This window comes from Lissotriton vulgaris, unplaced genomic scaffold (genome assembly GCF_964263255.1).
Source record: "Lissotriton vulgaris unplaced genomic scaffold, aLisVul1.2 SCAFFOLD_325, whole genome shotgun sequence".
NCBI lineage: Eukaryota > Metazoa > Chordata > Amphibia > Caudata > Salamandridae > Lissotriton > Lissotriton vulgaris.
The window spans coordinates 1,403,608-1,417,827 of NW_028243553.1; the positions used below are offsets into that span (position 1 = coordinate 1,403,608).

Here is a 14,220-nt window from a genome sequence, read left to right on the forward strand (position 1 = left end):
TGCTTTCAATATAGACCAATTATTGTTTCTTGTATTTTTATGGAATTAATGTGGTAACGGAGTGTCTGTATATGTTAACGCAGTATATGTCGGACCTCTGAGCTTTGCAAATGCTTGTTATTTGGTTTTGTGCTTTATAAAATTGCTTCATGGCGCTTTGGTGTTGTCAACCTAAAAAAATGCACGCTAGATAGTTCAGTAAACAGTTGCTTGCAGTAAGCAGAAGAGAGCATTGTGCCACAGGGTTGGAAGCATTATGGTGAACAAGGGAATTTGCTCACATTTATCTTTTCTATTTTGGTATTCCCCATTTCCTTTGCGATCTGTAGATGTATTTTATTTTATTTTGACTTTTTCTGCCCTTCACTTTAAAATATTGTGTGTTTCTACAATTACCGTCCAAAATTTTCTGAGCGAGCCTTCAAAAGCCCCATACAGGCTATTTCCATGGAGCGTTTTCCTATGTGGTGTGGTGAAACTTCCCCAATGGCGATCTTGCCTTGAATGCTCAGAGGGTGTTCCTTAATTAAGGAAATGTCTTCTACTGGCACGCCTCACCCATTAGGACTTCTGTTGAAACTTCAGGAGACTGGATCCCACCAGAGAACACTTCTGATCCACTGGGAAGGTTAGAGTGAGCTCTAGATTTCTCAAATTGTAAAGATGACAGCTCTTTAATTTTGCTGCTTTTGAAGGAATCAATCTGATATATAGTGACAAGAAGGGTGTCTGCACTATTAAACTATTTAATTACTGTATATTTGTGATACGGAAAGAGCAGTTGTCACTATTATAGTTCCTTTCTATATGCAGAGTTTACCAAGTCTAAGATTCTCCCCCCACTGCGTTCAGAGATTAACATTTATCAAGGACCTAGAAACCTCTCACATTTCTGTCTAGTGTGTAAGATGCACCTTTATATGCTGATTTCCACCGTTTGCTTAATAGTTTCAAGGTGTAAAAGTCCAAAGTAGGCAGTAGAAAATGTCCCAGACAGATTGAGGGAATTAATGTGTTGGTGATGTGTAATAAGGTTGAAGCCTAATTGTGAGTGAGTGAGTATTTTCATAGGCAGGGCAACAGAAGGTGCAACAAAGAAAAGCTGATTTAAAAAAGGAATGTAACGAAGAGCAGAGATCAGAAATATTTGGTAATTTGCGAGTCATGATTACCAAACGTTAAATATATGAGAAACTTTTTTTATGTTTTCATGGTGCGTCTCAGAAATAATTCAAAAAGTTGTGCTTTGTCTTTTCTGTACTTTCTCTCCATTCCCTCTTCATTCAAGCAGATACTCTGCTTGAAGTGGTTTGTAGGCTTCAAATTAAAGGAGCCGTTTAGAGTGACATTTCTAGTCAGCAGACCTGCCCGTGCCCAAAAAGAGAGCGAGAGAGGGACACACACACACACACACACACACACACACACACACACACTCTCTCTCTCTCTCTCTCACTCTCTCTCTCTCTGTCTATATATATATATATATATATATATATATATATATATATATATATATATATATATATATATATATAACAATCTCTTACAGCCCTTGCCCTCCTACCCTTGACTTCACTTGGAGTAGCAAAAGGTGACAGCAGAACATCCGTACACTTAGCCTCCGCACCCTTTTCTTACCGTTAATCAGACTCAAACAGAGACGCACATACACGTAAGCTGTGGAGCACAGTCACACGATGTTACAGAGGGCCAGCATGTAGACACTTCTTAAATATACCGTTTAAGGAACTCTTTCATTTCTATACTGACACGTGTGAGAAAACATGCTAATCTTGTTTCGATTATTTGTTTGTTTTGACACCGTAAAAAGTCTTGTTGTATTATTATTATCAACCAGCACACATTGACTGAAATGATAACACGTAAAGACGTATTTACAAACATTTACAACAATTTGATTTTTATGCCTTTTATGTTGTGTCACAATGACTTGCAAAAATTCAGAAGCGCTGCCAACTCTTCTATGTTCACGATCACATGTTATTTTTGTCACATGGTTGTTTTACTAATTAACCAATTTGCACCAGTATAAATACAGTTCACAATCAAGGTGTAAAATAGATGTAGTGAGCAAGGCGGTTCCATCCGCCGAAACGCGTCTGATCGCTTGTATTGGTGAATAAAGAAACCTTTGATTACATCCACGGAGTCGGTGCCTGTTCTTCTTGAAATCTAAGCCAGGATTGGGAGTATATATATATATATTATGTATAATATATACATCCAAAACAAAGTGGCCCCTGTGAGGACTCCCAAGCGCTCTTTCGGCGGTGCGTTTCAGGTGCAGCAGAGCCTTGCTGCTTGTAGGTGCACCCCTTTTTTTGTTCACACGCAATAGGGTTTCCAGCGCACTCCCGGTTCCGTATTTTTCACAAACGATAAATACTTCAATTTTGTTCTTCTATTGTTTAATCATGGCAGCACTCCCAGCAACACTGCTCAGGGAGTGCTGCCATGATTAAAGAATAGGAGAACAAAATTGGAGTATTTGTCGTTTGTGAAAAATACAGAACCGGGAGTGCGCTGGAAACCCTATTGCTTGTGAGCAAAAAAACAGATGCATATATATATATATATATTTTTTTTTCTTTTCTTCAGCTGAGAGGTTGGATGAATGTCCGTGTGCCAATCCAGATGGCTTCCTGTTGGTTGGAGTGTTTTGATCCCCATTATGTGTTTTTGCACATTCACTACCCTACTTTACACCACAGTTTTTTTTTTGAAGCAGGCCGTACCAGTTTGGTGATTACCCATTGCTTCACTAGAACCTTCAGGCAAACGCTCTTGGTGGTTATTGTGAATAATGGTTTGCAATGTTTTCACCTACTCTTACCAGGAAGACTGGTTCATAGAAAGAAATACGAATCAAGGTTTCTTTTATCCTCGGTCAACCTCCTGGCATCTTTGCATCATTGCTGTCGAGGCCAGGCTGATGATACTCTGCCATTAGAGAACTCTTTTTTAGCATTCATTTTTCAGGATTTTGAGGACCAGTGTGCAGCATTCATTATTGTTGCAGGAATCTTTCTAAATGGATGGGTCTCCTGTAAAGTGAGAAATGCATATTGCACTTGACCTGAGCTCGGATGCGGCAAACTTTGTCCACCATAGAAGCGCAGATTTGTGACTTGGAACTAAATTATTTTAGTACTAGTGATAGCACGCTACTGCCACAGATCAGAAGTAAGCTAGACGAATTTGAGGAGGAGGCGCAGAGGGAGGTTTACTACATGCGGAGAAACGCACAGGCCAGGAATTTGGGGAGGGTGACAGACCTGGGAAAACGCTAGCGGCTCTACTCGGACCTCCACTTACAGCCAATTTCATCAATTAACTAAAAGACGAAATGCAACAGAAAATAAGAGGCCCTCAAGATATTAAGAACCATATTGTAGAATTCTACTCAGAACTTTACACATTGCAACACACCATACCACTAGAGACTATGCAACCTTACTTTGACTCGATAGAGCTGCTATGGCTCAGTAATGCCCATATCTGGATGAACCGTTTAGTGAAGAAGATGTAATTGGGGTCATTAATAGTCTACCACCCGATAAAGCACCCTGTCTGGACGGTCTGCCGGTATAATTTTACAAATGCTATCCCTCCATTCTTGCCCCCGGCTTATGGCAGTATATCAAGAGTCCCGAGACAATGGCAGATTACCTCCTACTCTTTTAGAGAGGCGAGCATCCTGCTGTTACTCAAACGAGACAAGGCACCAGACTTGTGTGACTCTTATCGTCCGCTATCACTTATAAACACAGACAACGAAATGTATGCCAAATTGCTGGCAAATCTGATCCAGCCGCTATTACGGCTCATCACTATGCCAGATCAATCAGTTTTTGTTCCTGAGAGATCAACTTCCCACTATTTGAGTATTTTCTTCACAATACTACATTACCTTGGCCCACACTTGCCTGCAGTGGCAGCATTTTTGGACGCCCCTGAGGCATTTGATTCCCTAGAGTGGGCGTTTCTATTTGCCGTCCTTCATCGCTTGGGATTTGGCCCTCTCTTTATAAAACAGACACGACTGTTGTACACTGATCCCACTGCGCGCCTTTTTGTCAATGGACAGATCACAGAGGCCTTTACGATAACACAAGGCAGGCGTGCCCCCTTTCACCCCTGCTATTTGCGATAGTTATGGAGCCGCTTGTGGCACGACTGCGGCAACATCACGCAGCTAGAGGGCTTTCCTTCACATCCAGAGGAATAATAATCTCACAATATGCGGATGATATTACTTTATATATCAAACACCCCCACACTAATTTGCCACCAGTGCTCCGGGAGCTTACACAATTTGGGGGCATGTCAGGTATACAAATAAAATGGAAAAAGTCCACAGTGTTTCCACTGACCGATGACACTAGTTCAAGATTGACTACTCACTCTTCTGGAAGAAGGTCCTGTGAAGTATCTGGGGATATGGCTGAGCAGAGATATCCAAGAGCTATGGAACATGAAAATAGGGCGTACCATTACCTGGCTTGAAGGGAAAATTAAATTTTGGGCTGCGCTGGCACTTACCCTAGCAGGACGTATAGCGGTTGCTAAAATGATTGTTCTTCCCAAATTCCTCTACATCTCTGCCAACATTCCTGTTATACTCACCCAAACATTCTTCACTAGAATACGTACACTCTTGACATCATTGGTGTGGGCAGGAGGGCAAGCCAGCGTCGCGTGGGAAACACTAACACTCCCACAAAGTCAGGGAGCGCTGGGTGCGCCAGATTTTCCACTATACGCTTTCTGCGCTCAGGTCAATATTAGCATTTTTTGGTACACCCGATCCCATTCCAGCCCTATGTGGCGGTCGAAATCAACGTAGCTGCGCATACCCCCTTGGAAGTGGCACTGTACAGCCCATACAAACGCCACCGACAAGTCATAGATAACACGGAAACACTAAGATGGCCCCGGGATGGCTTACGATGGAGGGCCAACATGCAGATACTAAACACCCCTTCAGTACAACTGGCAAAAAACCCGCAAATGCCCCTCTGGAGGATAAGGGAGCCATAGCGAGAGCTCAGAGGATGGGTATCCACAGTTATGCGGATTTGTATAGAGAGGAGGCTTTTCTGGAAACTCCGGCCCGACTGACACGCCTCCCCCTTCGTTTTCAGACGCATTGCTATATCATCGAATACGAGCAGTCTGTAGGCAAACACACAGCACATTGCCGGATACACCACTTACTCTTCATGCCTTGGAAAACATACTGACCAATCCCTCAGCAAACAAGCGTATTACTGGGCTCTAATCCTCTATGCAAACGCACTACCCAGTGGCTACACCAAATCGTAGAGAGCAATGGAACACCGAGCTGCATCCACAAATGACACAAGCGGAATGTAAATCTTGCTGTGTGCAACTAGAGCAACTATCCCCTATTTATAGGCTCCGGTTAATACATTTCAAATTCATAAACCAATATTATCGAACGCCCATTCAACTGTACCGCATGGGCATTAGGCCAAACGCGGAATGCTGTAGATGTCGCACAAATCTTGCATCTGGACTGGAGCTGGCCCCCGATAGCAGCGTACTGGAAGGAGATTTTCCAAACTATTAGTGAGATACTCATGGTACAAATAGAGCCCGGAGTAATGATGGGCTTGCTGGGATACGTACAGAATGTGCCGTGGGGGTTCGCAGACTAGTAGCTATGTTGTTGTTATTAGCAAGACGTAGGATTGCCATGATGGGGTAGGCCACACCCTCCCCAGCTTAAAGACTGGATTGTGGATGTTACGTTCGGTCAGGAACAAGATACTGCTTTTTGGGAGTTAATGCCTGTTGCCCTTAGACCAAAAGACATTTGGGGTCTATTTGTGAACTGGCTGAGGGTGGCGGACCAGAATCTACCACAACCTGGAGAAGAGTAGGCTGAAGTCTCGTGCACCCTCCAACAAATAACCCCTTGACCGAGGCGAAAATTCCGCTGCGGTGCTGGGGTTTTAATGAGTGGGCGGGGTTCTGACGGCTGGGGGCCATCCTCCGCACACGCCCACTGTGACGCGTGACGACTACCGGCCGTCACGCGCACACAAGGAGTTAAAGGTCGCACCCTGGTCCCTGTATATTTAGAAATTACTATCTGGTACGTGTCTCCCTTATTATGACCCCACTAGTTGTTGAGTTACATGTATGTTATGTGCTACTCGTTCTCTTTTGCGGTAATATCCATATGTAATCTGATCCACTTGTTTTTCCAACATGTTAAAAATGACGTGCTTGTCAACTTGTACAATATTTGAATTGCCAATGAAAACAAAAATAAAAAAATTATAATTCAGCTTTCCTTTGCAATGACAATGATTTAAGAGTGACTGTGCTTCTGTAGAACTGGCCTGCTTACAATTCGTCACAAGTCATATTTTGTCCCCCCAATCCTCAATAAAATAATCTGGCAATGGGTTCTGGTAACAGATTTGAAATGTGTTTATAGCTGGTAGGATGGTCTGTGGTGCTCAGGCCTTGCTTTCCCGGGTGTGGTGCTAAAGGGGAGAGGAGGGCTGTCTGCCATCCATCTCTCACTTCCCTCACGTGTGCAGAGCACGAGCCAGAACCCGGTCAGGGCTCCCTGCAGCGCGGGTGTGTGAAAAAAGCTCAGGATATTAAACCTGTGCGTGCAGAAGGCAGAATGCAGATGTTTAGCTAAAAAGTGCATTGCTTGCAAAACTGGTATGAAGCAAAGAAATGAAATATCAGATGCCTTACAACTCGCAAAGGGTGGCTGCGGTCTGCGGCAAGCAGAATGTCTGTGGGTGCTACCGTAGGTTAAGGAGGGGGTGGGCAGCAGACAGGAACAACACTCTGCTGTGTTTCCGTTCGGTTTTCTTTGCATCTATGATTCTGCAGTCCTCCATGGGGATCTAAAATGCCATGACACCAATGGCAAGTATGCATCTATGTATGAAAAGGGTTGACATTTGTGAATGTGTTACTGGAAGACCCCTGCCCTAGTAAAAGCATGCATTTAATCAGGCATCCCCTTCCTACAAATGTCGCATATTGAAATCTACTCTGGAGCAGCTTGAACGCCGTCTGCTCTGCTCCCTGGTGGAAGTGACATCTGTTTGAGCACTCGGTTATAGAACAGCAAAGATCTAATTTGGGGTTTAGCGCAGTATCTTACTTTAGCTGCTATAACTTGACAGCTGCTGGCACCATGGGCACATAATTAGGGCTTTGAGATCCGCGTTAGCTCGCGGTGCACATCTGTCTGTTCCAGTCGCAGCGAATGAGAGCAGGTCCATGCTGCCATTGGAAGATGCTCAAGAGCACAGGTTGTGCACATCACCATCAGTGTCCCCTTTACAGAACAAGAACATTTGAATATTCATAAATGTACATCTTTATCCACGGATCGATTTGCTAATGCACTCCGTTTACTTGAATATTAGTGCAACTGATACATTTAAAAAAACATGTTTTTATTGCATGTTTCAAAAAGTAATTGCCACAGTAAGGATAGTACGTATTATGTCAATTTGATAAATAGCATATGATATGACAATGGCAAATATAATAGCAACAACCAAAATACAACAATGCAGGTTTACACAAGAGGAAGTACAAGTGGTTCTGAGGATCATAATGGACCAGCAGGCATAACATGTAGTGTAGGTAAAAAGGCACTTCTATCGGTAAATTCAGGGTGCAATAGCAAATAGGAGCAGAGTGGCTGCCAGATGTTGGTCGGGAAGCCAGGGGTATCAATGTTGCATAGACATCACTAGTAGTATCGCAGTACATGGGATGTCTTAGCCAAGCCTTTACCATCGGTGGGGCGGGCCCGCCCCAGTGCAAGGAAATCGGTCTCTTGGCCAGCAGTAGGGCATTGGCAACAAAGTGTTGGATTCCAGCCACCAGAGGGCGGACATATCCCAGCAATGTCAACTATGGGGAGGAAGATAACTCTGAGTCCACCATCAATGCCAAATGACCAAAAACCGACTCCCAAAACACCAAGACCGGGGGGCAGTTCCACGCCAGGTGGATGAAATCTGCGTGTGCCGCTGCACATCTCTGGCAATTGTCAGGTCTAGTTGAATCCATTTTAGCGAGAAGTTTGGAGGTGACATAGGCTCTATGTATATATTTAAAATGAAGGAGCTTGTGTTTGTAGTTGTTGGAAAAATAGTGAGTTTGCTCACAGCAGAATGCCCACATCTTATCCGTCAATAGCTGCCCCAGATCCTCCTCCCAGGCTATCCGCGCCTTCCCACCCGCCTCAGTGCGAAGCGTCTGGGCAAGCTGATACAATCAAGAGACCAGATGTGTACTATCAGGCGATATAATTATTGTAGATATAGGAGGGAAGTTCAGTGGCTCCACCAACGAGGGGCATATTGCGGCGGCCAGTGAGACCTGAGTTCTATGTATGAGAAGTTTGTCTAATATGAATGTATCTTGGCCCTCCACTTTGTCTGTGGCTGAACGCAGCTGTCCCTCCCAAAACATATCTCCCATCACTAGAAGTCTACATAGGAGAGCGCGTGTTGTGTTAAAGTTTCGATGGTCCGGGGATATCCACGGTTATTGGGTAGTGGCAGGTGTGGAGAGTATAGGCGGTCAACCCTCAGGTACCTACGAAGTCTTTCCCGAGTGCAGCATGCAGTCTGTAATGTATGAATATCTGTTGGTGTCCTTGTGAGGCCACACGGTAAAATATTTGACGGGCGGCAAGGATGGGCCTGGGAGTGTTCGGGTTTAAATACTGTAGTCATGTGTCTGGTTGGTACCAGAAATAGGCTTAGTGTGTCTGCGCTACTAGATAATATAAATAGAAATCCGGCACCCCAAAACCACCCAGCGTAAAAGGCATTATGAGTATCTGCCACCCCACCCGGATCTGGCCACCGGCCCAGATTAGCCGAGTCAACATGCTCCTAAGAGTAGTGAAACATGTGGTTGTAAGTGGAATGGGGATATTTCAGAATAAATAGAGAAAGCGGGGTAAAACAACCATCTTAATAATAGCTATCCTACTGGCAGTCGACAACAGAAGTGTTATCCAGTGGTCAATCTGTGTTGTTAAGCGGTCCATGGCAGGGCCATATTTGAGGCGGATAACTTCTGAGGTTATGCGGAGTGATAGGATCCTGAAGTATCTAGAGGGGTCGTTGCGCCAGTGCAGTGGGTAGTCCAGCGCGAAGGGAAGAGGAGGATCAGTCAATGGAAAGACCTTTGATTTTTTCCAGTTTACAACGAGCCCCAAAAAAACTCCAAAGTGGACCACCTCACATAGTATTGGAGAGAGATTAGTATCATAAAGACACTATTAGTTATGGATTCCTTACATTAGAATTACCCCAAGGCGTCAGACTGGATACGGAGAATTTTTTATTCAGCAGTACCCCTGTGTGTCAGTAGGCGGCGTTGGTCAACTCCGCGTTCATCTTTGGCATTGTGATCGCCGGAATGACGTTGCGGTATCTAATTAGACGCCCACGCCCCTGCACGCTGACTCCAGTTCTTTCTTTCTCCAAGCCAGCCAGCGCAGATCCGTAGAGAGCGGTACCCTTGGTGTTTTTTGACTAGAGGTTTTTTAAAACTTTTTGTCAACTTCTTTTTTTGAGTTGTTTGACTCCTGGTGCAAGGGATGTCACATCGCCCTGAGTGGCAGCCAGAAGTGGGTGATGAGCACTGGGAGGGGTCTATTGACCACCTGGTAGACCAGCTTGAAGAGCCTGACTGTAGAGCGGAACTGGGTGAGGCCAGTGGTCTGGATACATCCCCAAACCTTGGTATGCTCTCTCCCCCTACCGTGGCTATGGAGGAGGGAGCCTCCTACGCTGTGGTGTTGAGTAGGGCGGCTGAGACCTTGAGCTTTGAGCTACCTATGGTGGCAGTAAGGACTAACCTCCTGTCTGAGGTGCTTCAACCAGCAGCCTCTTCCGAGCCCCTACTGCCATTCAATGAGGCCCTCACAGACATCCTTCTGGGCACCTGGTCCAAGCCCAGCACAGGGGCTCCTGTGGATAGGATGATTGCTCAATGCCACCGCCCGGTCCCGGGTGACCCCATTTTCCTCCCCCAATACCCTACCCCTGGGAGCTTGGTGGTCCAAGTCTCAACATCCAAAGGCGCGTTCCCTACTGCACCCCCAGTTAGGGAATCCAAGAACTCGGATCATCTTGGGAAGAAGATTTTTTCTTCCGCCAGCTTAGGACTGCGGTCGGTGAACACCACATGTCTCTTGGGCTGTTACACCCACTTTGTGTGGGACATGGTTGTGCAGGTGCTGCTACAGTGCCCGGAGGAGGCCCAGGCCGTACTCTCCCGTACGGTCGCAGAAGGAAGGGATGCCGCAAAGTTCGCCATTTGCTGTGGGCTGGATACAGCTGACTCGCTAAGCAGGATGATTTCAACATCGGTAGCCCTGAGACGGTACGCCTGGCTGAGGTCCACTGGCTTCTCAGGTGATATCCAATCAACTCTTTTTGACATGCCCTTTGATGGCCGTCGCTTGTTTGGCGACAAGGCAGATAATGCGCTCGAGCGCTTCAAGGACTCTAGGGCTACGGCCAGATCCTTGGTCCTCGCTACCACCTTTCGCCTCCGCAGTCAGATATTCACCCCTTTTATGGCTACAGTAGTGGGGCCCCACCACGTTCCGCCCAGAGCCACAGGCCTGCGCAGGCTGTCCAGCCTCTGCGGGGCTGGGGACGTGGGACCCACTACTGTGGGTCTGGGGGCCAGCAGGCGGGCCAGTCCACCAGTGCCCCCTCTTCAGCAGGCTCCAAACCGTTCTAGTCCGACCTTTCAGGGCCACCAGTTGCCAGTGGGCGGCAGGATCTGCCATCACCTCCCCCACTGGCACAACATCACGTCGGACAGGTGGGTTTTGCAGATAGTCTGAAGGGGCTACTCCCTCCCCTTCGAGACTACCCTCCCTCCATGCCACCTACATTCCATCACATGTCGGGGGATCACTTTGCCCTTCTCAGTCAGGAAGTTACTGCTCTCTTAGCCAAGGGAGGAATTGAGCAAGTCTCTGTGCCAGAAGTAGGTTGTGGCTGCTATTCCCACTACTGTCAGGTTCCCAAGAAGGACAAAGGCCTGCGTCCTATTTTAGACCTCCGGGACGTCAACTGCTTCCTCCGTAAGGAGAAGTTAAAAATGTTGACATTGGCTCTGGTCCTGTCTGCCCTCGACCCTGGAGACTGGATGGTAGCATTGGACTTGCAGGACGATTATTTTCTCATCCCAGTCCTGCCAGCCCACAGGCGTCACCTACGGTTCACGGTAGGCCAGGAGCATCTTCAGTTTGCCGTGCTCATTTTTGGCCTTACCAGCGCCCCTCGGGTGTTCACGACAGTGATGGTGGTGGTCGCACCTCATCTGCGCAGATCAGGGGTTCCAGCCTTCCCCTATCTCGATGACTGGTTGTTGAAGGTGAGCTCACTCCAGGCTGTTTTCTCCCACCTCCGGAATACGGCGGACCTCCTGAATTCGCTGGGGTTCACAGTCAATGTGCCGAAGTCGCACCTGAATCCTTCTCAGGAGCTCCTTTTCATTGGAGTAGTTCTGGATGCAGACCAGTTTCGAGCCTATCATCCCAAACAGCGAGTTCGGGATATTCGGGCTATGATACCGATGTTCCAGCCTCTATCCCGGATTTCGGTGAGAATGATCCTGAGGCAGTGGGGCCTCATGGTCTCCTGCATCCTGCTGGGGGATCATGCCAGGTGACATATGCAGGCTCTGCAGTGGGACCTGAAGTTCCAGTGGGCGCAGCATATGGGGAATCTGTCCGATGTCGTCCAGATGTTGGCGTCGACTGCACATCAGTTGCAGTGGTGACTCACAAACCAGAAATCAACGGCAGTTCCCTCTCCGTTCCCCAACCAGATTTCACAGTGGTGACAGATGCGTCATTCATTGGATGTGACTGCCACATGGGAGAAGCGGAGATCAGAGGCCTCTGGTCTCCGCCGGAGTACGGGATCCACATCAACCTTCAGGAGCTACGGGCGATTCGTCTAGCACAGAAGGCATTCCTACCTTCTGTCAAAGGAAGTGTAGTGGAGGTGTTCACAGACAACACTTCTGCCATGTGGTATTGCAACAAACTGGGCGGAGGGGGGTCATGGACACTCTGTCAGGAGGACCTTCTTCTCTGGAAGTGGCTGGAACATCAGGGCATGTCCTTGGTGGTTTAACACCTGCCAGGTTCCCTGAACGCCAGGGCAGATGAACTCAGCTGCCGGTGCTTAATGGATCACGAATGGCGTCTTCACTCTGTGGTGGTGCAAGGTTTCTTTCAGCAGTGGGGAGAGCCTTGGTTAGATCTATTCACCACCTAAGAGAACGTGCAATGTCAATAGTTCTGCGCATTGGAATTTCCAAAACGGCACTCACTAGGCAATGCTTTTCGTCGCAAGTGGAGTTGCAGTCTTCTATATGCCTTTCCGCCAATACCACTTCTACCCAGAGTGCTGAAGATCAAGCGCGACTGAGAACAAGTAATTTTTGTGTCTCCGGACTGGGCACGAATAGTCTGGTATCCCGAGCTCTTGAACATGGCCCCTGTTAGACGGACCGGGAGGGTCGGCCGAGGTTACGGGGAGAGGTCTCCAGGGAGAGCCGTCTCCAACGACTGTACAGATAAGTAACTTCCCCCCCACAGACGGACACCACACAAGGTTGAAGGTTAACGAGACTTTATATGCAATTCTTAGGTTACGATGATGGATACAAGGAGGTCTGGACTCAGGGGTCCCCTCGGTTCTAGTCTCTGGTTTAGGAAAGGGGTAGCGGGACAGTCTTAGTTACCAATGAGTACAAAATAGCTCTCAATCCTCGAGCTCGGCGTTCTAGATGATCGGGCCGTGGAGGAGCCAAGCAGGTCCCGAGATGGATGAAGGAAGGACGACGGTCCGCGGCGGAGCCTGCAGGTCCCGGTGGAAGATGACGGTTACAACGGTTCGCGGCCACGCCAGCAGATCCCGACGACGATGAAGGATGAAGGTTACGACGACTGTGGCAGCGCCAACAGGCAGGACGATGGTGCACAGGACAGAGCTATGGCAGCGCCAGTAGTCCGTCCAGGATGAGTTCCTCTTTACGTCTCTCGACTCCAAGATACAACTGCCTTCCTGCTCTGGAGCTGCCCCAGTTATAGGGCTGGTGTGCTTTGATGTCCGGACCCTCGCACTTGGAGGTCGGGAGGTCCGGGATGGGGGAGTCCAGACACCCAGCAGGGGGGTGGAGCCAGCGCCCGGGGAGGCGATGGGCGAGCGGCACTTGGTGGGGGAGAGCCATCGGCACCTCTTTCTCCCATTGACTTGCCAAGTAGTCCGCTCACCTCCTGGGTGGATGGTGGTGCCGGGATGTCTGAGGCCGGGCCAGGCCCAGGGTTGAGGTCGATCGGGGGCCAGGCGGCCTCGTGGTGGAGTGTCCAAGATGGCGCCCCAGGATGGGCGCGTGGGCCGGCAGTGGATCGGACCCACGAGGTCGACATGCTCGAGGGCAGGGGTCCCTGAGGGGACGGAGGACGGGCAATGGTGGTGTGTGGTACTTGCGTGACCGGGCTCGGACCTGGTTGGGCCGGGGGAGAGCGGCCCTTCATGTGGCCTGTCCAACATGCGTCCCCCCCAGCTGAAGGCGGGGAGAGTTACCCATCCTCTTGGGGACTCTCCTCGTCGAGGCGGAAGAACCGGGACAGGCCATCCGCGTTGGCGTGATCTGGCCCAGGCCGGTGTTCAACTGTGAAGTCCATACCTTGTAGGGAGATGGACCAGCGTAGTAACTTTGGGTTTTCCCCCCGCATCTGCATCAGCCACTGCAGGGGTCGGTGGTCGGTCTGCACCCGAAAGTGGGTGCCGAAAAGGTAGGGCCGGAGTTTCTTGAGGGCCCATACCACAGCGAAGGCCTCCCTCTCTATGGTGCTCCAGCGTTGCTCCCGTGGTAGGAGTCTCCGGCTGATGAAGGCCACCGGTTGATCAAGGCCTTCGGTGTTCACTTGAGACAGGACTGCCCCAATGCCCTGGTCGGAGGCGTCCGTCTGGACGACGAACTCCCGGCTGTAGTCTGGGGCCTGGAGCACAGGGGCGGAACACATGGCGGCCTTTAATTGTTCAAATGCAGTTTGACACTCTGGGGTCCAGGTGACTTTCTTGGGTTGGTTCTTTGACGTGAGTTCTGTGAGGGGCCCCACTATGGTAC

General features: G+C 48.5%; 1 protein-coding gene across 1 annotated transcript in view; it reads left to right on the top strand.

The window, feature by feature from the left end:
• Positions 1-14,220, top strand: part of LOC147668304 (talin-2-like) — a 1,432,932-nt gene that overhangs the window by 1,312,043 nt on the left and 106,669 nt on the right. The gene's annotated exons all lie outside the window — the stretch shown is intronic.